The sequence below is a fragment of the Nicotiana tabacum genome, chromosome 2 (assembly GCF_000715075.1).
Source record: "Nicotiana tabacum cultivar K326 chromosome 2, ASM71507v2, whole genome shotgun sequence".
In the NCBI taxonomy this organism is placed as follows: Eukaryota; Viridiplantae; Streptophyta; class Magnoliopsida; order Solanales; family Solanaceae; genus Nicotiana; species Nicotiana tabacum.
The window spans coordinates 23,386,760-23,413,306 of record NC_134081.1 but is presented as its reverse complement, the minus strand read 5'-3'; positions in this window follow the sequence as shown (position 1 = coordinate 23,413,306).

Below are 26,547 nucleotides of genomic sequence, written 5' to 3'. Positions count from 1 at the left end.
TCAATAACTTTAGATTCTTAGTTAATTTTAGTTATTAATCATATAAATCTCAATTATTGATTCTCCTGGATAGCAATCACACTAGAAACTAAGAAAATATAGTTTAACTCCAATCCCTGTGGATATGATATTATACTATACTATCTTTGACTAGCGAGCATAATTAGAGTGGTGTTTTGCGCTAGTCAAATTTTGGCGCCATTGTCGGGGATTGGCAATCAATAATGTTTGAAATAGTTTGCAGTGCTAATTCAGAAATTTTTCTTTTATTTTTCTCTTTTTACGTTTGGTGTTCTTTGACTGTGCGCAGGTTACAGGTTCAGAGTGGTGCATGACTAGAACTTCTGCGAAGGGAGTGCTACCATACAAGCCAGAAATTGAAAAGCAACTACGATAGCTGATGAAGGAAAGAAATCTCACTGAGACGTTAGAACAGATTGGGCAATCCTCAACCAAAGATATGGCTGGAATCGGTGATGATAATATGGATTTGGCTGCAAGAGAGGCAGCCCAAAGAAGAGAACAAGCTGCAAGGGATGCTGAGGAAGTAGCTATTAGAGATGCACAAATTATCTATGAAGAAAAGAGGGGTCGTAGAATTGCTCAAATCAACCCTTGGGTATTGACTAGTTCGGAAATATAGTTCCCAGGCCTGGGAGACCACTTGGCGATTATGCTAGACCGGTCTACAATCAAGGATTATCAAGTGTGAGACCACCTCCAATTGCAGCTAATAAATTTGAATTGAAGCAAGGGTTGCTCCAAACCCTTCAAAATTATTGTGTCTTCAAGGGAAGCCAAATGAAGATCGAAACACACATCTAATGGAATTCGAGGAGATAATGAACACCTTTCAATACAATGGTGTGCCATAGGATGCAATTTACTTAAGGGCATTCCCTTTCACACTTAAAGATGATGAGTGTCAAGCCTCAACTGAGGAAGTGAATGATGTGGAAAATTATAATACATTGGGTCAGAGGCACCCCAATTTTTCATGGAGTTCTCCTGGAGGTACTGCAAATGCGTGGCAACAAAATAACTCTTGACCTCAGGGACAAAGAGCTCTAGCATTCCAAAATCAGCAGAGGCAGCAATTTCAGCCTCAACAATCCAATCAGCATGGTCTAGAAGATCTAATGAAGGCCTTCATTATCAAGACTGATGAGAGGCTTGAAACTCATAGCACAGCTATACGAGAACATGGAGCAGCTATCAAATAAATAGGTACTGATTTTCGAAACTTGGAAAGACAGGTTGGGACACTAGCCACTCTATTGTCTGAGAGGATTCCAGGAACTCTCCACGCTGACACTGAAAAGAATCCCAAAGAAATAATGAATGCTATGACCTTGAGAAGCGGGAAAGTATTGAAAGATACCACTCCAATCCAAAAAGAGGTGGTACTTGAAAAGGAAAATAGGGAGAAGCTGAAGAATGATATTGATAAGAAGAAGAAAAGAAAGAAAGGAGCTGACAAAAAGAAAAAGGAGGAAACTTTGAGAAGGGATGAATCTAATGAGAGCAAACATATGCCTGCTCTACCTTTTCCTCAAAAGCTATATAGAGAAAAACTGGACAAGCAATTTGAGAGATTTCTGGATATGCTAGATTAATGTAAACTTGCCGTTCACAAAAGTACTCTCCCAAATGCCAGCTTATGCCAAATTCTTGAAGGAGATCCTGACAAAGAAGGGGAAGATAGAATAGACCTCCGTGGTCAAACTCACAGAGCATTGCAGTGCGATCTTACAAAATAAACTCCTACAAAAATGTGGAGATTCAGGAAGTTTTACTATACGATGCTCTGTAGGAACTATTCATTTTAATAAATATTTATGTGATTCTGATGCCTCAATTAGCTTAATGCATATATCTATTTACAGAAAACTTGAGAAGGAGATTGGAGAGATAAGGTCAGTACCAATATCTTTGTAGTTGGTAGACCAAACGACTCTGATACACAAGGGGATAATGGAAGATGTCTTGGTTCGGGTAGATAAGTTTATATTTCTTGTAGATTTTATAGTGATGAATATGGAGGAGAACAAAGAGGCCCCCCTCATCCTTGGAAGACCATTCTTAGCAACGGGTAGAGCTATACTAGATATACACGAGAGGAAGCTCATGCTTAGAATGAGTGAGGAGACTGTAACTTTCAAGATGCATGTAGAAACAAGGGTGAAAAAGGAGAAGCCAGCTGCAAGTGTTGAGTGGAAAGTGAAGGGCTCAAAAGAGAATGATGCATTTAGTGAGAAAGATAAGTGTGGGGTGCACCCCAAAAAGGCAGAGAAGAAGTTGCCTGCATGGATGTGCGCATTAGTTTGAAGGCGAGGAATGGATCCCGACTTCGACTCAGACCCCAACTAGATGTTTAGGGAAGTTTTCTTTACCTTATGCTTTTTAATTGTGTGTCATGGGGACATGCCACAACTTAAAGTGTAGGGAGGGGGATAATTGTATGGTGTATGTGTGAACACCTAATTTTTTACCACACCCAAATTCTATACTATTTTAGTGTAAATATTTCTTTTAGGTCTAATCTTAATATTTTAAACTTTTATCTTACTCTTAATAGGTTTTATTAAAAAAAAACTACAAAGATATTCACATACTTATAGTACAAATTTTATTTCTATTTGTAAAGAGAAAAAGAAAATTTACAAAAATATATTTGGTTTCTTTTAATTAGAATTTTAATAAGTAAATTATGGTATCTTTTCTTAGTATTATTTAAAGTACATGTAAATATTTAGTTTTTCTATATTGTAAGAAATATTAATTAATCTTATTATATTTATAATTTAATTTATCTTTTAAAATAAAAGACAAAACAAAATAAGTAAAAAAAAATAAAGTTACGTTAAAAGATCTCAAACTTTATCTCTAAAAATCTGATTTGACTAAGCTAACAGTCCCAACCTTCCCCCCACCCTTCACGTCACTCTACACCAATGCACACACTCACGTCCCAACCCCTATATCCCCTTAATCCCACGATCACATACACAACAGTTAGGAACTATAAGAGTTTTAATACAAATAGCACAAAAGGAGCGGGGATCTCCTGGATTATTTTCAGATCTATAGCAGCTCATAAATATATTTTTCTCCAGCTATACAAACAACATAAAAAAACAATTGCAAACTTCTATTAAAATACCCGTAAAACCAAGAAACCAGCAAGAAAAGCTCAAAATTAAGTCCAAAAACAGCCCATCTGTTTGAAAGAAAAAAAACATTAAAAGGGGAGCGAGAGGTTGAGTTGAGGTAGATGTACGGCGGGTTCGATCGAGGTTGCCGAGTCCGTTCGAGATTCTCGCTTTGAGTCAACCTTTAGTATCCGTCATTGGATTTTCGCTGGGTTATTAGCTTGTGGTTATTCGACGTGTTCTACTTGAGACTTTGTAATATAAAAGAGAGTTTTACTTTAAAGGTTCATTCTTCTCTTTTTCTTTATGTTAAATCATTGTTAGTGATGTCTTTGAATGTGTTTATTTGCCTTGATCGAAAGCTATTGTTGTGTCGTTCTACTGTGGCTGAGTTCTCTAACTTAGGTTGTTTAATGATATGGCCTATTTGTGATTAATCTGTAGCTCATAAGTTTTTTTATTTTTTGTGTTAATTTGTAGTATTTTGAGTTTAGGTAAATCATAAAAAATGAAAAATGAGTTTGGAGATAGGTTTTGTTCACTATTTTCCTTTGGCAGTTTTGTTTCCATGACATACATGCTTAAATGTTCTTTACATGGTTTTCTTTAATTGTCTACTGTATTAATGCTAAGTTTATTTTAGTTAGTTTCTTCTTAATCACATGCTTTCTTTGTTTTCCTTAAGTCCATTTGCTACTCGGGTTAGTTTCATGTAGCTAAATTGTTGTTCTATTTGTATCATTTGTAGTTAGTTCACAGTATCTTTAAGGGCAAGGTTATCGACCAAGACAAAAAAATAGAGTAAGTTTAAGGCAATAATCTATCAATTTACATCTCTAGGTCTAACCCTTAAATACATTTTAGTAATTTCTTATCAATTAAGTTACATCACTCTTCCACAATTTTATATCCATAATTCATAGGCTTTAGAATAATCTCAAACCTAGGTAAATAATTCATATATGTTAGAATGCTTTAAGCGCGCTCTTAATTAATCGAATCATTGTGATTGTGTATATATATATTCACATGACAAAATTACAAGTTCCAAAATTAAAACCAAGGCGCGTTCGTACAACTTTAGCAAAATAATCTTAATAATAATAAATTATAAAAATAAATATCTCGAATCTGAAAGAGACAAAATAAATGAATACTCTGAATATGATAGAAAAATTTTAGACGCACTTTAAATATTAGCCTATGTGTTCATACCCGAACCTTGGATTGATATGCTTAAATAATAAAAGGATCATGTGCGCATTCCCGCGTCTTGATACCTTTAAATTTAAATAGTTATATTTTAACCATGTATACATTCCCATACGTTGGTTTAACATTCAATTTCAAATAAATACCTTGTGTGCATACCGCATCTAGGTCAAAACAATTAATAAAATTTAATAATTAATAAGTGGTATAATCAATAAAATACAAGAATAGTCAAGAATTGATTTAAGCCGGACATTAGTCAATAGAAGTGACTGTGCTAGAACCACGGAACTCGAGGGGTGCCTTACACCTTTTTCTCGGTCAACAAAATTTCTTACTCAGTCTTTTATTTTTGTAGACCATAAATTAGGAGTCAAACCTTCCATTTGATGAGAGGTTCAAATAAAAGGTGACTTGGAACACCAAAACTCAATTCCAAGTGGCGACTCTAAATAATAAATAATTTCTTTTTCAAAGCGTCACTTCAATTGGAAAAACTCTTCTAAATCAACCTTGTAATATGAGTTGCGGAGGAAAAAGAGGTGTGACAGTATGTATATGTGTTAGTTTAGTTTTTGTTGTAGTAGTTGAAAAACAATGGAAAAAAAACATAAAATTTTTAGAATTTTCGATTTTTTCCGACGATGGATATCATTCAACGGGTTTCTTAAGGGATTAAACTTGAAAGAAAAAGACAAAAAGATTTTCTTTTCTTAGGGAGTGTATTAATTCCTCCTTGGTTTTTCTTTGTGTCGCGGTTCTTTTTCAGAGGTTTTGTTTGAATCGGGTGTAATTAGTTTTTGTTTTGTAGAGTAGTAGAAAACATGGTGCTATGATTTGAATTGAAGACAATATCTCTTGATTTTATTATGTCTTGAGAATAGTGAGTGTTTTAGTTGTGACGCTTAGGCTCAGTTTTTGACTTCTGTATAAGTACCTTAAATTGTATGATCTTAACTTTGTTTAACTGCTTTGACTAGAGTGTCTTGATAATCCAATCTTGAGTGAGTTATGTGCCATGTGTGTGAGAGATTTTGTGTTATTATGTACATTGCATTTGATGTCTAGAACTTGCCCTGGGTGTTTGCAAAGTGAAATAGTAGTTTTTTCAGCCTTGAAAGTGATTTAGGCATTTCTTTGTTGAGCCAGTTATAAGCTAGTACCCACATAATTATTATGTATCTTAGTTAATCCCTTTGAGCTTGTAATCATGTTTCTTTGGCAACCACATTACAAGCCTTACCCATTTATGTGAATTGACCATCTATTTGAACATGTTACCTCTCGTGAGCACTTGAATTTGTTATGAACTTTGTAAAAGTTGAAGTGTGGGGTGGTTGGTTTGGCTTTTGAGTGGAACTATTGAATTAAGGAGAAAGGTACATCGTTTTGAAAAAAGTAAGAGCCACTTGAATTGAAAAAGAAAGAAAAAAAATAATTGTATGTTTGTGAAAATATATTCCTTGATAGTGGTAACTCTTGAGGTATTTGTGCTTAAAGAAGTAGGGAGTTAATATATATTGATGTGAAGGTGGAGTTATGGTTTGACATAAGTGTGGGGTTTTGAATTGTAAATTGTATGAATTAAAAGTGCTTAGGGAGGTGTAGTCACTCTTATATCTAAATGTATCATACCCATCCCGCAGCCTACATTACAACCAAATAAAGTCCTACTTGATCCTAGACTGAATGAGCTCGATTAGTAGAGTAGTACACTACGAGCAAGCCTATGGTGCATCTTTTGTGGCATATGAATGTTATTTCTGAGAGTGAGTAAATTCTTTCTGTCTTGAGTTCCTAATTGTTCTTAAATTTTATTGTGTTTGGAACTACTCTCTGTTGTTGTGTGAGGGCACCTGATTCATGAAGGATAGGTAATGTCGTTGACCTCTGTGTTAGAGTAAGTGAGCAGGTTATAAATAATACGTGGTGCTTTTGAGTCAAATCTTGAGGCTAGGATGTTACGGTATTGTACTTAATCTATTTTAAATATTCCTGGTATGATGAGTTAGGAGAGTTGTTTTAAAAGGTCGTGTCTATGTGAAGTGTAGTTTGATTGCTCGAGGACGAGCAATGGCTTAAGTGTGGGGTGTTGATGGTAGGCTATAATCTCATATTTTAGTCGCTTATTACACTCTAATTTATTGCACTTTTATTGTGTTTGAGCTTTAATCGCTAGTATTTTGTACTTATTGTGTGTTTATCCTTGTAGGAGTGATTCCGAGCTATGTAGATGTTATGGAATGAATTTGAGTGATTTGGAGCTTTGAAGTGTGAGTAAAAGCCCAAAGGATTAAGCCGGGATCATGTTCGGGGGTCGAGGACCAAGTCTGGATGTCAAAACACAAGAAAAATCCGTACTTTGAGAAAACTTCACTAGTGCGGCGCGTGGCGCACCACGACTGCCCATTTTCCAATTGTCTGTCAGAAATAAACTCTCTGGATTTTCCCACTAATGCTCCTCATGGCGCGTCGCCCCATGCGGCGTGCCTGTGCAATATTTACAGAGTGAATGTCTTATTTAGGCTAGGAAAAGGTGATTTCATTTGGGCCCGACCCTACTTGGTATAAATACATGAAAAAATAATATTTTTTGAACTTTTGACACATATTCGACCTAGGGCGGCTAAGGATGAGTTGGAGAAGCAATAAAGCCCAAGGAATTCATCATTTAATCCTCACTCAAGACCCGAGTTTGGATCGTTTTATGTTTTCTTTCACTTTAAACATATTTGTGATGAATTACTCCATATCTATGGAGTAGTTCTTTTTAGGGTTTGATGGATTTGGGGTATTAATATTTGTTTGTGGATTATAACTCTAGTTTTATGTATGGAAGCGTTTTTGGATGATTTAATTGTTGCATCTATATTCACTTGTTCATGTAATCGAGAGAGGCATAACTTGTGATATCTTTGCATTATATTGTTGGTTGAGTTCATTTATTCTTCTTAGTAATCGAAAGAGGCTAGTTGAATCATTGATTAAACCTAGTTAGGAGGATAATCGAGAGAGGTTCTCCTAAACACCAATCTACTACGCATTCTTGCATATCTTCACGTGCTTAAATTGGTTCATCTTGTGAAATTAAAACTTAATCGAGAGAGGAGTTTTTGCTGAACGTCTTGCTTACCTTTGTTGCGATTGTCATTAGTCAATAACTTTAGATTCTTAGTTAATTTTTACTATTAATCATATAAATCTCAATTGTTGATTCTCCTGGATAACAATCAAGTTAGAAACTAAGAAAATATTGTTTAACTCCAATCCTTGTGGATACGATATTATACTATACTATCTTTGACTAGCAAACATAATTAAAGTAGTGTTTTGCGCTCGTCACGAAGAAAATCATATCTTCAAAGATATGTTAGACAAATTTGTCCTAATAAATTCGTAAAAATGAGTAAGTTATTACTTCTAATACATCATAATGAAAATCTTGTAAACTACGGGGTACGTAAAATTAATACCAATACAGATCCTCTTGCCTAGATTCAGGAAACCAATAAAAATCCTAACAAACGCTTATTCAGATACTATATATCATAAATGCAAGAATAAAATCATTTTTCTTCATAACTACTCTGCTTAGTTTTGTTTATGGAGGTCCATAACACTAGAATTATTTCAAGGTCCTACAAGAAAAAGAAAAAAAAAGAGAGGAAAAAACACGAATTACGCGGGGAACTGGACGTGTGTCCTTCAAATAATTGTCAAGGACTAAGTCCTACTCCTACCCCATATAATAAAGTGAACCTTAATATATATATATAAAAAAAATAGAACTTTTCGGCGGAATAGCACTTACAAGTTACAACAGCCATGGTCCAAGCACCACAAGCAATAATATCAATAGCCCAATAAAACTTTAAAAGTGCATAAATAGTTAACCGTCTCTAATCCTCTTGAATGTAAGATGTTTTCAAATTTTTCATACTTGTAGAGATTGATTAAGAACCGAGTTGGTTGAGCAGGAGATCTCCCAAATGAAAGGTCGTATAGGTTCGAAATTTTCTTTCATACTTTCTTGGTTGGGCTTATCGCTCGGGCTTGTTTAGTGCGTTTTACCTCTTCGATATTTGCAAGCTATTATTTTAGAGCGATGTTTATCCACAGCACACCCGAAGCATAGCAGCAGGTTCCTTAGTTTTATTAAGAAAAAAAGATATATGAATATTTAGCCAAATATATTTTGGTCTACTGACGTTCTTTATAGCAATCCAATATATATGACCCAAGAAAGATTGCTGACCACTTTTACATATGATATTTGACTCTCCTGCTCAAGCATTCAAGAGGAAATTGTCAAGACGCTTAAATGCTTTTCTCATCGACATTTATTTTTCTTTTTTATACATTGCTAAGTTACACGAGTTAAATTATCAGAATTTTTAATTATATTTTTCTTGAGCAATCTTTTAAGATTAGCAAATTTTGTTTATGTCTATTGCATTTCTTTAATTTGCTAGAAAAATTAATTTAATTTGCCTCTCTCCAAATGTATTTAATGGCGGCATTGTTAGCTTCTACGAAATATTTACAAGCTTCAATAATAACTTACTTTTTTTTTAATAAATAAAACAGCAAGTAAATAGTATGTTTTCACTTTTAATTCTGTATATCCTATACCTTTTGCTAATGAAGTAGGCTTCACATTATTTAAATACCCCAAAATCTACTTTCCTAGGTCATCGACATATGAGTTCATGTCTAACTCAAAGGTTAATGTTTACGTCTCAAGTTTAAACGGTGTCTAACGTAACGTACGAGTTGTATTTGTCAACTCAAGTTCAAATATTTGGTATTGAAATTTTTTTTTATTGATTCATCACCACAACCTGTTACATGATTCCTTTTCTCTCCTTTTTAACTATTTCTCCCCTTTCTGTATTCTATATACACACTTCAAATATCAAGAAACAACAAAATAACATAAACCTATAACTCAATTATCTAATTACTCTGTCTATCCATTCCTTTTCTCTAATGCTCAACTTTTTAGTTACAAAGTTTATTTTCCTCAATCTACATTCCTGCTTGATCTACTTTATCACGTACCCTATAGTTGGTAGTTTTAGCTCCTACACTGCATTATTGTGCGCCTTCAATATCTAGTATATCAGTGCTGCAATTGTAGCAATTGCCACTTCCCGGCATCTCTTGCCCTTGGTGATTCTGGTCATCCTTCTCCATATTCTAACTATATCAGTTTGTTGTAGCCGTATCCCTATCCACAATAGCAACTCTTGTAAGCATTGTTTGGAAAAAGGACATTCAAAGAACAGATGTTGTGTAGTTTTCTCATGCATCCCATATATTGGGCATCTACCATCTTGACTTATGCCAAGGTGGCATAGTCTAGATTTAGTCATTAGCCTTTGGTGCAAGGTCAGCCAGCATATGAAGCTGTGCTTGGGTATATTCAGTTTACTCCACACCCATCTTCCCCATGGCCATGCTTCTTTAGCTCCCATTCTCCATTGGTAATCACTTTTTACAGTGTATTTTCCATTAGTATGCTGCCATCCATCTTGTATGAAGCCAGGTTCAAACACATCTCTAATTTTGCATAACTTCTTCCAGTACCAGCAACAATCCATTGGACATGTATATTGCTACCATTCCTTGTCTTTTAAGTATATGTTGCTTATCCATTTTATACATAAGTTGTTAGCTTTCTGTGCAATATTCCAGACATATTTTGCAATGGCTGCTTCATTCCATTTAATGCAATCAGTGATCCCCAGTCCACCTTCATTCTTGGCCCTGCATACTAGGTACCATGCCACCAGGGGAGGTCTGTTTGTAATAATTTTTCTATCCCAGAGAAAATTCCTGCTTATTGTAGTAATGCCTTTAAGTACCTGCTTTAGTAATATGAATATGGAGGACCAATAGTTGTGAATGTGTAATAATACAGAGTTAACAAGCAACACTCTCCCAGCATAGGAAAGATGCCTGGTACCCTAACTTTTAATTCTTGAAGTCATCTTATCTAGCAGAACTTCACAACTATTTTTGAGATTCTCTTGGCTGAAATGGGTACACCAAGGTATCTAAAGGGGAGGATTCCTTTTATGTATCTAGTCATTTCAATCAGATCATTTAGACTTTGAGGGTTCATATTTACACTGAAAATATTTGATTTGTTGGCAGTTGTACATAGCCCTGATGTGTTAGAGAATGTCTTTAATCCCCTGAGGAGCAGAAGTACTGATTGGAAGTTCCCTTTGCTGAATAGCAGTACATCATCCGCAAAGCATAAGTGGTTCTGCTTCAACCTTCTACATTTGATATGGTATACAAAGCCCTCTTGTTTAGCTACAACCCCCATTATCCTAGTGAAGTACTCCATGCATATAACAAATAGTAACGGGGGATATTGGATTCTCTTGCCTCAATCCTCTCTCCCATTTGATGCTACCATACAATCCTCCATTAATAGCAGTAGAGTAGTCCACAGTTGTAATACAGTTCATGACCCATTTGAAGTATTGCTGAGGAAATTCCATGGCTTGTAGCATCTCTTCCACAAATTCCCATTCCATTGTATCATATGCTTTCTTCAAGTCTATTTTGATCAGGCAACTACTTGTTGTCTGCTTCCTGTTGTAGAGCCTCACCAAGTCTTGGCATATGAGGATATTTTGCACTATGTTTCTTCCAGTTACAAATGCACTTTGATTAGGGGATATAATATCCAGCAAGACCAGTTTCAACCTGTTAGATAATATTTTGGACACTATTTTATAAATAGTGTTGCAACATGCAATTGGCCTATAGTCACTTACTGTGTCTGCATGGGGTGACTTTGGGATCAAAGTGAGAACTGTATAGTTCCATACTTTCAGGATTTTTCCTACTCTGAAAAACTCCATCACTCCTGCTATCAAAATCTTCTTTAATGGTTTCCCAGCAGTCCTTAAAGAATTGGCTTCCATACCCATCTGGTCCAGGTGCCTTGTCCCCAAAAATATCCCATAAAGCTTGCTTTATCTCCTGAACATTGAACTTTGCTGTCAGCATTTTCCTTTGTTCAGCTGAGACAACATGCCTTTCTTTTACAGTTGCACTATATACTCTTGTTCTGCTTGTGCATTTTATGCCTAGCAAGTTCTTGTAAAACTCCACAAAAGTTTCAGCTATGTCAGATGCAGTAGTTTTTGTAACCCCTTCACTGTCTCTTATATTAAAGATTCTGTTGGCATTCCTTTTTGCTTTAATCATGATGTGGAAGAACTTAGTGTTCATGTCCCCTGCATTCAACCAATGCATTTTACAGTTCTGCTGCAGGTACTGATTCCTTGCTTGTGTCCATCTCTAGCATTGCTTGGCAAGCTGGACTTCCTTTGTTATTAGTTCCAGATTAACAAGGTCCCTCTGTAGTGCCTTTTGACAGTCCTCCAATTCCCTTTGTGCATGTATAGCATTGCCTTCAACATCACTAAATTGGCATCTGTTTATTGTTGTTGGCCCAAGTGAAGTTTGTTTTGATGATTGATAAAGGAACTCAAGCATGAACAAGGTCCATACACAATGTACACAGTCATGGGCAGAATTCGAGCATAAAGAATGTACGTGAAGGAGATAAGCTTAAGTTGGTATATCTGATATCTCCTGATCGAAAAGGTTGCATAAATGATAAGGAGAAGGACTCCTTACTCGAAGAGAACTTTATCCAAGATAAGGGATGAGTTAGAAGTTGAAGATAACTAGAACTCTTCCACCATGGAAAAGTATAGCATTAGAACTCTAGTTACTTTTTATTTACTAACGATATAAATATCAGGTGTGTTCTCTTTTATAGGTGACGCACAAACGCTGATGTAAAACGTGATTTGAGAGCAAAATAGCAAGGATTTGCAAACAGTTCTTGTATGAGTCAAGTGTGCGAACCTGAAGCTACATGAACCAGATAGAAGAACCAGTTTCAAGTGTCTGTCTTTTATTCTAGTTCAATTGTAGTAAGGTTTTTCAAATTGTACCTTTCAGCTTTATCTAGAGGCAATTGTATTAGGTACTCTAAGTATTAAAGTTAGAGTTAACTTGAAGTTGTCACAACAGTTAGAGGCTGGTTGCCACAATGGGATTAAAGGTAATCCTTAGGTTTACAAAGATTTTTGTAAATGTTGTTTTGGCTCAGTGATTTAGTAAAGTGATGGAAAAACTCCTACTGAGTAGTAGGTCGTGGGTTTTTCACCTTTTGAGACATGTGTTTTTCACGTAAAATACTTGTGTTCTTTATTTTCCGCATTTACTCTTTCCGCAACAGTAGTATAAGGAACACATAGAAGAACCAAGTCCTTATATACTCAGTGCACGCGAAAATTGGACACCACACAAATCACCCTCCCTCTTGTGTGGCATTGAATTATAAAACATCAATTGGTATCAGAGCGGGTTATCCTTGAAGAGTCTAACACCTTAGAAGACGATCAACATGAGTGCACCACCTGAAAACTGGGAAGGGAAATCTACTGCTAGGCCACCACTCTTTAACGGCCAGTACTACTCTTGGTGGAAAAACATAATGAGAGATCATATTATAGGAGAGGACTATGAGCTATGGGACATTGTCACCGATGGTCCACTGGCTACCTTAAAGATAAATATTGAAGGAGTAGAGGTGCCAAAGACAAGAGCGGATTGCACTGTTGAGGACTTGAAGAAATGGGAGAAGAATGCTAAAGTCAAGAAATGGCTTGTTTGTGGACTTGGTCCAGATGAGTACAGCAGAATCCAAAGTTGTACCACTGCTAAGAAAATTTGGGACACATTGCAAGTGCCTCATGAAGGAACACCTCAGGTGAAGAGATCCAGAGGAACTCTACTGTATTCTCAATATGAGAACTTTGCTATGAAGGACGGAGAAACCATTCAAGAGATGTACACAAGGTTCACTACACTGGCAAATGAACTAAAGTCTCTTGGAAGAATTATTCCTGAAGAAGATAGAGTCGAGAAGATACTGACTAGGGTTTTGACTATCACTTGGGAGAGCAAAATCACTGCCATTTAGGAATCAAAGAATATTTTCACTCTCCCACTGGATGAATTAATTGGAAATCTCACTTTCTATGAACTTAGGAGACAAACCAAGAAAATGGATGTACCTAAGAAGGAAAGGAGCTTGGCACTCAGAATCACTAAAGGTTCTGATCTAGAAGATGATGAAATGGCTATGATCACCAAGGACTTCAAGAAGTACCTAAGGTGAGGAAAAGGCTCTTCAAGAAGTGAAAACTATAGCAAGTCAAAAGCTCCTGAGAAGCAAACCAATGATGGCTGCTACAAGTGTTGAAAGACTGATCAACACATCATGAACTGTCCTTTATGGGAAATTCAATGGAAGAAGGAAAGAGCTAAACGAAGGAACAGGAAGAAGGAACAGGTTCAACCCAAAAAAAGCAACAATAAAGGATCAACCAAGGCTATGGTCGCTGCTTGGGGAGAAAGCTCAGATGATGAGCATGGACAATCACTTATGGCCATTGGAGAATCTGATGAAGAAACTGAGGTAAGTGTAATTCGTCTCAAAGAGAAGATTAAATTATTGTCTAAAGAAAGGTTATCTGAGTTACTTCTAGAACTAATTGATGAATCTGAAGATGTAAACAATGAAAAGGAACAGTTGTCTAAAGAATGTATGATTTTGAAGGCTAAGTGCAAAAACCTGGAACTTAGGGTTAGTGAAACTGTAAGTGAAAATACTGTGTTGAAGAACCAGGTTCATGTACTTGACTCAACTGTCTTAGAGCTTAGATCTGAAAATCTAAAACTGAAATTAGGAACATGTAAAAAGACAGTTGATCACACACAACTCACTCTAGAAGAAAATATAGGAAAAATGAAAGATGAGTTGTATAAAAGGGATGAGCAAGTAAAAATCCTAAAGGGATCTAAGCAAGGTTAAGCATGAGCTAGACAGAACTTGTAAATGGAACAGGTCCTCTGATGCACTTTCATGGTTACACGAACACCATAATAGCAACAGAAGAGGACTTGGCTTTGAGAACCTGTCACCTAAGTGGGATCCCAAAAGCAAGTACCTCACACTTCCTGAGAATAAGATTTGCACAAACTGTGATAAAACGGGTCACTATAAAAGTGAATGCACTACAAAAGAAAAGGCAAGTCAAAAGAACAAAGAATTTGTTCAAGGGAAGAATAGGTTGCCGAGTTAGGCTAAAAAGAATTTGATTCATCCTTTTGCCTATAGAAAGGTACCCAAACTAGTTTGGGTTCCTAAGACTAACCCCTGATTTCCTTTTGCAGGTCCAAGTGAAGGGGAGCAGCCAAATATGGTACATGGATAGTGGCTGCTCAAAGCACATGACAGGAAGCAAGAACCAGTTCCTTTCACTTGAGGACCTTAAAGGAGGTAATGCCTCCTTTGGAAATGGGAAGAAAGGTGAGATCATTGGGGTTGGAAATGTAGGTAAGACTGATTCTCATTCTATTGAGAATGTCTACTTGATAGATGGACTAAAGTACAGTCTAATAAGTGTATCACAATTGTGTGATAGAGGTAATATGGTAGCATTCACCTCTACAAAATACTTTGTGATTAATCTTACCACTGACAAGATAGTTTTGCAGGGAAAAAGGGTGAACAATATATATGTTGTAGATTTGTCCATACTTTCAGAAAATGAATATGTTGGATAATGATCTCCTCCTTTGGCACAAGAGACTTGGACATGCCAGTCTAAGTCAACTCAACAAACTAGTCTCCAAGGACTTGGTGATAAGGCTGTCTAATATTAAGTTCAAGGAAGATAAAATTTGTGAGGTTTGTGCAAGGGGGAAGCAGGTAAGATCCTCTTTCAAAAGCAAGAAAGTGGGAAGCACCACAGGACGCTGGAATTGGTCCATATGAATCTTTGTGGACCAATGAGAACATTGAGCAGATGTGGTAAGAGATATGTGATGGTGTTTGTTGATGATTACTCTAGATTTACTTGGACATTTTTTTTAACATCTAAAGATGAAGCATTTGACATGTTCACCTCTTTTGTTAGAAAAACTCAGAAACAACTAGGTAATAGGTAATCAACTTGCATCAATTAGGTCTGATCATGGTACTGAATTTGAGAATGCTAAATTTGTTGAATTTTGTGATGAGCATGGCATAGATCATAATTTTTCTGCTCCTAGGACTCCGCAACAAAATGAAGTAGTTGAAAGAAAGAATAGGACATTGAAAGAAATGGCGAGGACTATGCTTCTTTCTAGTAAACTGCCCCATAGTTTCTGGGCAGAAGCTGTGAACACTGCATGTTACATCATAAATAGGTGCATGACTAGACCTCTTGTTGAGAAGACTCCCTATGAGTTACTTAAAGGGAGAAAGCCAAACATATCCCATCTTAGGGCATTTGGATGCAAGTGCTTTGTGCACAATAATGGTAAAGACTCTCTAGGTAAGTTTGATCCCAAAAGTGATGAGGGAGTATTCTTGAGATATTCTTCACATAGTAAAAGTTATAAGATTTATAACAAAAGAATTATGTATGTAGAGGAAAGTGCACATGTGGTTTTTGATGAAACTAATATTCTTTCTGAGAGGCAGGAATACGATGATGAAGCAATTGGGATGGTAAGAAACTCAAATGAAACCACAGCCCAAACTAAAGCTGCACCAGATGAAGGAACATGGGATGGAACATGTCCTTCCACCCACACAGGGACTGATCCTCAAACCTCGAGGGAACCTGTCCATAAACCTGTTCCTCAGCAACAAAACATTGAAGGAATATCTAGGGGAAATCAGCTAGTTGAGAAACCTTACAAGTATTAAAGTTCTTATCCCATTGAGAACATAATTATTGATCCAACCTTTGGAATCAAAATTAGATCTTCTTTGAAAAATATTTGTGCTTTTGATGCTTTGTTTTCTCTTATTGAACCTAAAAATATTGATGAGGCTTTGCAAGATGCAGACTGGGTGAATGCAATGCAATATGAACTCAACCAATTTGAAAGAAGTCAAATTTGGCATCTGGTATCAAGACCCAAGGATAGATCAATAATTGGCACAAAATGGGTCTTCAGAAACAAACTTGACAAAGATGGAACAGTTACAAGGAACAAGGAAAGATTGGTGGTTCGAGCGTATAGTCAAGAGGAGGGCATAGACTATGATGAGACTTTTGCTCCAGTTGCAAGATTGGAGGCAATTAGACTCCTTATAGCCTTTGCTGCTAATATAGAATTCACTTTCCATCAGATGGATGTCAAGAGTGCCTTCCTCAATGGCTATATAAAGGAAGAAGTATTTGTTAAGCAACCTCCGGGATTTGAAAGCAAGGAATATCCTGATCATGTGTACAAGCTTGACAAATCACTTTACACTACAAAAAACTGGAATTAGCTATGTACGACGTCGCTAATCTGTCGCTAAATCGTCCGTAGCTAGCAGAATTTCTTGATAATATGTCGCTAATTCGTCGCTAAATGAGATTAGCGACGGATTTTTCTGTTTAGCTACAAAATTTATCTGTCGCTAAAACTAGATTTGTTAGTAGTGTTATGGGCTCAAGCAGGCTCCAAGAGCATGGTATGAAAGATTAACAAAATTCTTGCTTGAGCATGGCTACAAGAGAGGTAACATTAACAATACTTTATTCTTGAAAGAAAAAGGTAAAGATCTCTTGGTAGTTGAGATATATGTTGATGATATAATTTTTAGAGCAACTACTGGTAATTTAAGTAAAGAATTTGCTAAACTAATGGGGAGTGAATTTGAAATGAGTATGATGGGTGAGCTTAGTTTCTATTTTAGGCTTATAAATTAAATAAAATTTAAATGGAACTATGATCCATCACAAGAAGTATGTGAAAGAGTTGCTTAAAAAATTTAGAATGGAAGATTCCAAAGAAATTGACCCTCCTATAGCAACAACCACAAAATTGGATGTAGATGAAACCGGTTCATCTGTTAATCTGAAGTTGTATAGGGGAATGATTGACTCTCTGTTATATCTCACTGCTAGCAGACCTGGCATTATTTTCAGTGTAGGCCTTTGTGCTATATTTCAGAAAAATCCGAAGGAGTCTCACTTGACTACCGTCAAGAGGATCTTGAGATACCTAAAAGGCATCACTGACCTTTGTCTATGGTATCCAAAAGGTAGTAATTTTAACTTAGTGGGATATGCTGATGTTGATTATGCACTCTTTCTTGTGGATAGAAAGGGCACCTCAGGTATGGCACATTTTCTTGGCTTATGTCTTGTGTCTTGGGCCACCAAAAAGCAAACTTCTGTAGCCTTATCTACTATTGAAGCTGAGTATGTTGTTGCTACCTCATGTTGTGCTCAATTGTTATGGATCAAACAGTAATTAATGAACTTTGGAATTGATGTAGGTTGTATCCCCTTCTTTTGTGATAACACCAGTGCAATAACTAAACACATAGATGTTAGGCATCAGTTTTTGAGGGACAACTATGAAAAGGATTTGATCACTGTGGAATTCTATGCTACTGACAAGCAAATAGCTGGCATCTTTACAAAAGCTCTTAGTAGAGATCACTTTGAAAGGAACAACTTAGAATTAGGGATGATTAAGATCACCTAAAAGGAACCAGTTCTAACTCAAAAAATTGGTTAGAAAATCTGTGAATGTTTGTACATAATTAGATTAGATTTTGCTCGTTCTCATACTTTCATCAGTATACTCTTATGCCATGTGCTAAAATATCTCATTAATTTCTAATGGTATTATCTTTATTTTCTTGGAAAATTCAGACTTACACAAGAGATTTCTCAGTGAAGAACCTGGTTCATCAAGATTACATGGTATGTACTCTCCACTCAGCATATTTTAAAATAATTATATCTGAATTATGATCAAATGGAGAGTCCCATTTAATCCTAACCTCCTTGAGCTTATCCGTTATGAAATGAACCAGTTTCATTCAAAAGCGTCCCAAAAATGCAATAAGTGCCTAGATTCTAGGGAGACTCATAAACGTCTCTTCAAACAGACTCCCAGTTTAATTAGACCTCTAAACTTCTAAAATAACAGTTGTTATTCAATTAAACTATTTCTCTTTATATTGATTAGGCCTTAGTTATTTCTTCACTTCAAATTTCTAAGCCGTCAAACAATTCTCTCTATCTTCTCTCATCTTCCAAACACACACATACTCATCTCCTCTCATACCCAAATACAACAATGGCAAACTCAATTGAGAATCCCTCATCACCACCCAAAGAATCCATACCCACTCCTTCAACCACACCCTCAACCACACCTATCTCCAAAAAAGGAAGATTCAATTTGCTTGCTCGCAAAGTAGTCGCTGGAGGAGAACAAATCAAGAAAATCAATGAGCAACTGAAGGCAGGTCAGGCAGATAAACCCCAAAAATCTGAAGATTCTTTCAAGTCTGCAACTGAGGGGGAAGAAAATGTTTCTTCTGAAACAGAGTAGGGAACATTTGGCCCTAAAATTACATCTGAAGTAATCTCTAAGGTTGCTGTAAATCTGGAAAATAAATTTGTTCTGGTAGGAAATGTGGCTGGGGTAGAGACTACTGAGTCTGGGAAAATTGGGGGTAAAAATAAAAGGATAAAATAAAAAGAGAGTGAAGGTGCTCAAGGCGATGTGAGGGGAATGGGAAAAGGAGTGGCTAAATCTTCACCTACTCCTGTTGGTTTGAGTGAAGAAATAAGAACTATGGTAGTATGGAGTGAGGAATCTACGGGAGGAGATTAAAGTGTAAATGAAAAAGAGGAAAGTGGGTCTGGAGAAGCAGCTGAGGGGCTGGTTAGGTTGAGAAAGAGGTTCCAAGAACCTGCTCCATCTGTGAAGGAACCCCTCGAGGACCTACTGAAAATAATGTCTGGCAGTTACAATCCTAAAAGGAAAAGAGGGTCAGGAGTTAAAGTCTCTAGTACTGGTAGGAAAAACAAGGAGAAAAAATGTTGCCTCTTCTATCCCTGTAGAGACTCCTCCTACAAGAGGAAGAGCTACAAGGAGTCAGAAGAAACAGAGTAAGGCTGAACTGGAAAAGGCCCTCGAAGAAAGTAAGAGAAAAGTTGTTGCTAAGGGAAAGAAGAAGGTGGTTAAGCCAGTTGAAATTGAGGAGATGGACATGGTTCTTCGTGATGAAGAGAAGGCAGAAGAAATGGAGGTTGTGACTCCAACGGCAAAGAAGATCAAGAATTCCGCAAAGAAGTCTATTTCAAAGATAAAGTCTGCAGGGCCCTCTACCTTGGCTAAAAGAACTAGGTCTGCCTTGAAGTCCAGAAAAGTGAAAGTAGTGGAAGAAGAAGAATGGAGTGGAGAAGAAGAAGAAGAATCTGATGTAGAGAAGGACAAGATTGTTAAGTTTGGGAAAAGAACCATCTTGAAAGGTAGACTCCTCAGGAACCTGGAGGAGGAAGGCATGGTGATGCTGCTGGAAAGGTTACAACTGCAGGGTTAGAAGGACATGGTCCTTGAGATGGATGGAAAGCTTGCCAGAGCTGAGATTGTGGAGTTTATGGCAAACTGTAAGATCAAACATAGCAGAGTCACCAGTATGGTGAAAGGGGTAAAAGTAAGTTTTGATGACAAGGAATTGGGAGAGATCTTAGGTTTACCTGTTGCAGGGTATGATGATTACATGAAACTCAAATGGACAAGTCTAGAGAATCTCCCTATCGCCCTTGCCAATACCAGGAAGTTTGGTGACAATGAAGAAGAGCTTGAGCCCAAGGCCATATACAAAAGTGAGATGAAGCCACCTCATAAAGTGTTGTTCGAATTTGTTAACAAAGTTGTGCTGCCTAGGCAGGAAAGGAGGCACATTGCCACATTCATGGACCTAGTCCTTATGGAATGTCTGGATAGTGGAAGGCAAATCAATTGGCCTGGATTTATCATCTAGCTTCTTGATAGGGTTCTGACTGGCACCAAAACTCATACCATACCCTACGGGTTCATTCTTACGGTTGTACTTTCACACTTCAAGGTATCCATCAAGAAATGGAAAGTTGGTACAAGCAAGGATCACTTTGGGGCAAACACTTTGACTTCTTGTGACTATGAAGTCCATACCATTCCCAAAGAACCTGGTTCATCCAAGAAGGTACCTGTGAACAGCAAAGTGCAAGAATTGGTGCAAGAGAGTGGGGCTAAGAATTCTGAAATTGAAAGGGTGAAGAAGAGGTTGACAGAAGTAAAAACTGAGAGAGATGCTCTCAGAAATGAGCTTGCAAAGGAGAAGGAGAAGAATGATGGCATTCTTTATGATATATTGAAACTTCTTCAAGCCAAGAACCAAGAACCTGGTCCTTCCTAGCCTTAATACCTTCCTAGCCTAGTTAGACAAACTAGTGACCCGGATGGGATTTCTTTTTGTTCTTTTTGCTCATGATCCAATGTTTTTATTTCTCTTTATGCTTTATCGATGACTAGTATCAATGATAATCAACTGTTTTTGTCCTCTAACTGTTTGTTGATGCTTCTTAGATGGATAATATCATTAGATTAATAAATGGTGCTTGACTCCATGATTGCATTTGACGTAGCCCCAGTGGCCATGAGTAATTTCTATTAAAATCTAGTTATCTAACATAATTATGCAACTTTTTGATGAAGCTAAAAGGGGAAAGATAGGTTGTTCTTTTTACTTTGGACTGTGATGTTTATAACCTAATGAACCTGGTCCTTGATGATTAATGACTTTAAAATGAAAAGTGTTCTAACCTTGTGTTGAGATTGAGCTGAGTAGAAACATGGCTTATGCTTATGAAAAGCACAGAGTTTGTCATCATCAAAAGAGGGGAATTTTTTGGCCCAAGTGAAGTTTGTTTTGATGATTGACAAAGGTACTCAAGCATGAACCAGGTCCATACACAGTGTACACAGTCACGGGCAGAATTCGAGCATAAGGGATGTACGTGAAGGAGATAAGCTTAAATTGGTATATCTGATATCTCCTGATTGAAAAGGTTGCATAAATGATAAGGAGAAGGACTCCTTACTCGAAGAGAACTTTATCCAAGATAAGGGAGGAGTTAGAAGTTGAAGATAACTAGAACTCTTCCACCATAGAAGAGTATAGCATTAGAACTCTAGTTACTCTTTATTTACTAATTCTATAAATATTAGATGTGTTCTCTTTTACAGGTGACGCACAAACGCTGAAGTTAAACGTGAGTTGAGAGAAAAATAGCAAGGCATTTTGCAAACAATTCTTATGTGAGTCAAGTGTACGAACCTAAAGCTACATGAACCAGATAGAAGAACCAGTTTCAAGTGTCTGTCTTTTATTCTAGTTCAATTGTAGTAGGGCTTTTCAAATTGTACCTTTCAGCTTTATCTAGAGGCAATTGTATTAGGTACTCTAAGTATTAAAGTTAGAGTTAACTTGAAGTTGTCGCAATAGTTAGAGGCTGATTGCCACAACAGGATTAGAGGTAATCCTTATATTTACAAAGATTTTTGTAAATGCTGTTTTGGCTCAGTGATTTAGTGAAGTGTTGAAAAAATTCTACTGAGTAGTGGATCGTGGTTTTTTCACCTTTTGGGCTAGGTATTTTTCACGTAAAATACTTGTGTTCTTTACTTTCCGAATTTACTATTTTCGCAACAGTAGTATAAGGAACACATAGAAGAACCAAGTCCTTCTATAATCAGTGCACGCGAAAATTGGATATCACACAAATCACCCCCCTCCCCCCTGTGTGGCATTGAAGTATAAAACATCAATTGCTTTGAGAATAGACTTGAGCCTGTTGAGTTTCCCCACCAGTTTATACATACATGTGCCCTCTATGTTCTTGTCCCAGCTTTCCTTCACTTATTGCTGAAAATTTGTGGCTTGACTTCACATATTGTACAATTATAGTATCTGAATATGTGTTGGTTCTGCTGAGGTCCATTATCTCAGTTTATCGGGACAGGACAATGGTCCATGAGCCCTTCATTCCCAAAGTGCACCTGATGGCAATGCACTCAGCCAATCCCATTTACTAATACTACTCAAGTTCAAATATGGTTGTCTAACGTACGAGTTGTACTTGTCAATATCAAATTCTTTAAATTCTATGTACTAATCTGTGTTAGCTACTGATGAAAAAGAATGGAAAAAGTGCAATTCTAAGCTTACTACCGTTTGGCATAAAGATATTATTTTATTATTTTTTTATATATAAAAGGGAAGATATTCCAATCAGTTGCCGACACGAGAAGTGAAATATTGAAATAACGAATAGAAGAAACAAAAATGTGACGCGTGGGCCATAACGAAAGAAATGAACAATCAAAATTGAACATGTTTGGGAGAAGGTTCCGCCATTTCGCATCACCGTTGCAGATGTTGACTAACATACGTATATGACGAGTGGAAAATTGGAGAATTAAAATATGATAAAAACATTTGAACTGCAACATCATCTCACACGGTTTTATTCAATTATCAACCCTCCAAAATGTTCTTTCCTCCGACATTTCACCAAAATTTACATTCTTTTTCATGCCTTTTTGTAAATTCTTCCAAACTCTTTTTATGCTCAATTGTGTTTATATTTTTTAATATATTTTTGAGCAGCAGCAAATTGATCGAAAATTCTCTTGAAAATGTACGTGTCCATGTGTCGATATTAAGGTTTTTCTTGTTAATTAATACATATATATTAAAAGATTTTTAGCTCTTATTAGCTGGTGATAGGTAAATATTGTAAGTTTATTATTATCGCTTTACTAAAAGAGTTCTTGAAAAGTTGTTGTTAAAAGATACTATAAATTTTAACCGCAAAATTGTAAATTAACACACGGTAATTGCAAAGTATTAAAAAATATATGTCAATTACATAAATTGCTTTGCATCCGGTAAATATAATTGAAGAGTTTCAACCCTAAATATAACTTTTAGTACAATTTACAATCCATATAAATTGTTGCAATCCAGTAAGAAAATTTGATCTTGGATTTAAAATTATGTCTCACTAATCAGGAAATAAAATATACACATTAATTGTACCGTTTTGGCTGATTATAATTTATAGGCAATGTCAAACAAGTAAAAGAAGTCGAACCGCTGAACTTAATTAATTAGCAAGCTTTTGTGTTGATAATTAAGTTAACTACATTACAAGGATTCAATTCCGTTATGGAGTATATAATAGTAGGTATATTAATTAAAATAAAATAGCGGCCTGTATCATAGTGCTCGATCGCAAGTCATCAGAAATAGTATTACTTATGGTGCTTTTAATGCCGTAGGTAGAATTAAAATAAAATAAAATAGTGGCACTACTATATCATATAATGCTCGCAATTCAATACAAATACCATAATATTTTACCCACTAACTGAAACAACTTCAGGTTAACGTTAGAAACTAAACAACATATATACTTGCTCTTGTTCACTTTTCAAGAATCTCCATCTCTTCACATAAAAAAATGTTATCGACTTATACAAAATCATCTAAAACACATTATTCATTACGCTAAGAATGTGGAAAAATAAATGTAGTTCACTGGTAGAGTTACTACGTTATATCTTACAAATGAATATTTAAGTTTCATTGCAAGGTTATTTTCTATTAATTCTTGCTTGCCACAATCTCTTTCCTTCTCCCCACCTCGAAAAAAAAAAAAGAAAATAATAAGAGAATAGAGAAATTCACTACTAATATATAAAGCGGTTTTTTAGTTGATAAATTTCATTAAGATGATTTTTTTTAACTGATTAAACTTATATAGTATGTTGTAAATCTTGTTGCACTGCAAGCAGAATCGAGGAAATTATGCATGAAATCATGATAAATTTACAAATTATGTCCATTTTCCTACCTTAATTAGTTTTATTTTCACACTCAACATTCAGTAATCCTGTATTGGCTCTTTTTTTTTTTTTCCTTCTATGTATAATTAATCATTCTTGAAGATGACGAAATTGATATAAAAGAAAGATAAACAAGTAGTTAATTTCCTGAACAACGAATGAATTACGAAATCTCTCTACTTCTGCACGTTATTTGAATATAACTTTAGTCACACTAAACAATTGTGATTAGTTAGTTATAATTTAGTTGATAACTTGCTAATTAAGGATAACATATTAATAGTGCATGTCAAGTAACTATATAAACCAAAGCAAAAATATAATAACTTCCTTAACGTTCAATAATTCTATTTAGAGACGAGTAGGATATCTTCATGATGTCTTTTTGAACATTTTAATCAGAATATGCATTCTCATTTATCTAATTTTCTTTTCCAGAAATGTCTGCAAATCTTATTTACGAAAATATTTATTTCGATAATTAGAAGTGTAGTGCAATATTTGCGTACTCTTTTTTCCATATTAATAGATTCTGTATTCTGGTTTTATCTTTGAGGTATATAGAAAATAGGAAATTCCGGAGATAATAGGATAGGGAATATGGTTCAGTTCTACTGTCATTGTTTTTTCCCCTTTTTTGGATAAAGTTTATATGATATTGTGATTTACTTTTTGGATAAAATTTATATAGTGTAATATATTAGAAACAAACCATATCTTTTACCATTTAAAGGTGCTGACTATTAATAATACGTAAGGGGCAAACTTATTGTAAAGTACTGTTATATATGCAAATTTTTCCAATGAAAAGAAAGAAAATCAAACATGTATTACCCCATGGCAACGCAATTATGAGGTGAGAATTTATTTTAGAAAACCTTTAAGAAGAAGAAACTGCAGTCACAATGCGTTCTGTGTAATTTCTATTAAGATGGAAAACTCTTCTTCTTCTTTTTTCCCTCTAAGATGGAAAACTCTTTAACTTAATTTAGAACCTGTCAAGGTCAACCACGATAACCTATTATCCTAATTCCTAGATACGTGTACTATGAAAATCTAGTTTGTTTTACTTTCCATTAAGAGTATGGAAGACTCTTTGTAGTGTATTAAATGTGTTCATTTTATTTCCTATAGTTCAAGACTCTTTAGTTTCGGGTGCAACACTTCTTCGGACCCTGCGTGAATGCGAGATGTTTTGTGCACTGAGTTACTATTTTCTTTCCAAGGCTCTAGCTAAAAGTCGGATTTGCACCCGATATTTCTCCAAACTAATATACTTAAGTAATAAATAAGGTGAAAATATACTGTAATTCATCGTAGTTAGGTGATGAAAGAGTATATGGAATACACATATCATGTGCTATTACTAGTTTGATGTAAATACCAGGTGCAAGTTTTTTCGATGGAATACAATGTCATGAGTATTTATTAAATGATTCTAAGTTCAGCAGATAATAACATGAAATACTTCTCTAGTCCTAAATATTTGTCGTTTTAGCAAATTAATTTTTTATCAAAATAGTTGAATGTATAGAAAAACAAGAAACATATATAGGATTAATACTTTTTTCCTTCTAAATTTGTCACTACTACTCCAATTAATGAAGTGTTGATTAACTGAAATATTTAAGAAATAGATAAAGAGTTGTTTAAATAAACACTCTTATGATTAAGGTTATTGAATATAATTTTTTAAGGTGATGCAAAACTGTTGAAATTAGAAGAGTTATAAATGGTTGTATATTCCTGTATTTATGTTATACCCTTCTAGAAGATAGTTAGTTAGGAAATTAGTTGTTAGTTTTCTTACTGTTAGTCGGTTAAGTTATTTACAGAGGTATTAGGATAAATAGACTGTGTACAGCTCATTTTGTCATTAAGACAGCTAATAGAGAAAATTCATTTTTATCTCTGTGCCTCGCTCTGATTCTCTCCTCCCCTCTCTTACTCGAGCTCGTTATTGGCGGAATCTAGGGCTAGATTTTAATATAGTATCAGAGCCATGGTTCATCACGATTGAGTTACGGGATTTCTAGATCGATTGATTACCTACACTTCTCTGCTATTTCACTTGCTTTTTTATCTCCGATTTTCTTCTTCTTTGATTTCCCCAAATCTGACGGTTTTGTCAATTCTCTGCTCAAATGACGCTTGATTCACCTTGAATCACAGCTGGATCTTCACATGCAAACAATCAACAGATCGATTGTAATGATCCGCTGTATGTTCATCCTTCGGATACACCAGGAACGTCGCTTGTCCCTCAGTTGCTAACTAGAACTGAGAATTATTCTGAATGGAGATGATCTATGGAGATGTCACTCCTTATGAAGAATAAACTCGGATTTGTTGATGGAACCTGCACTAGAGAGCAATATGAACAAAAATATTT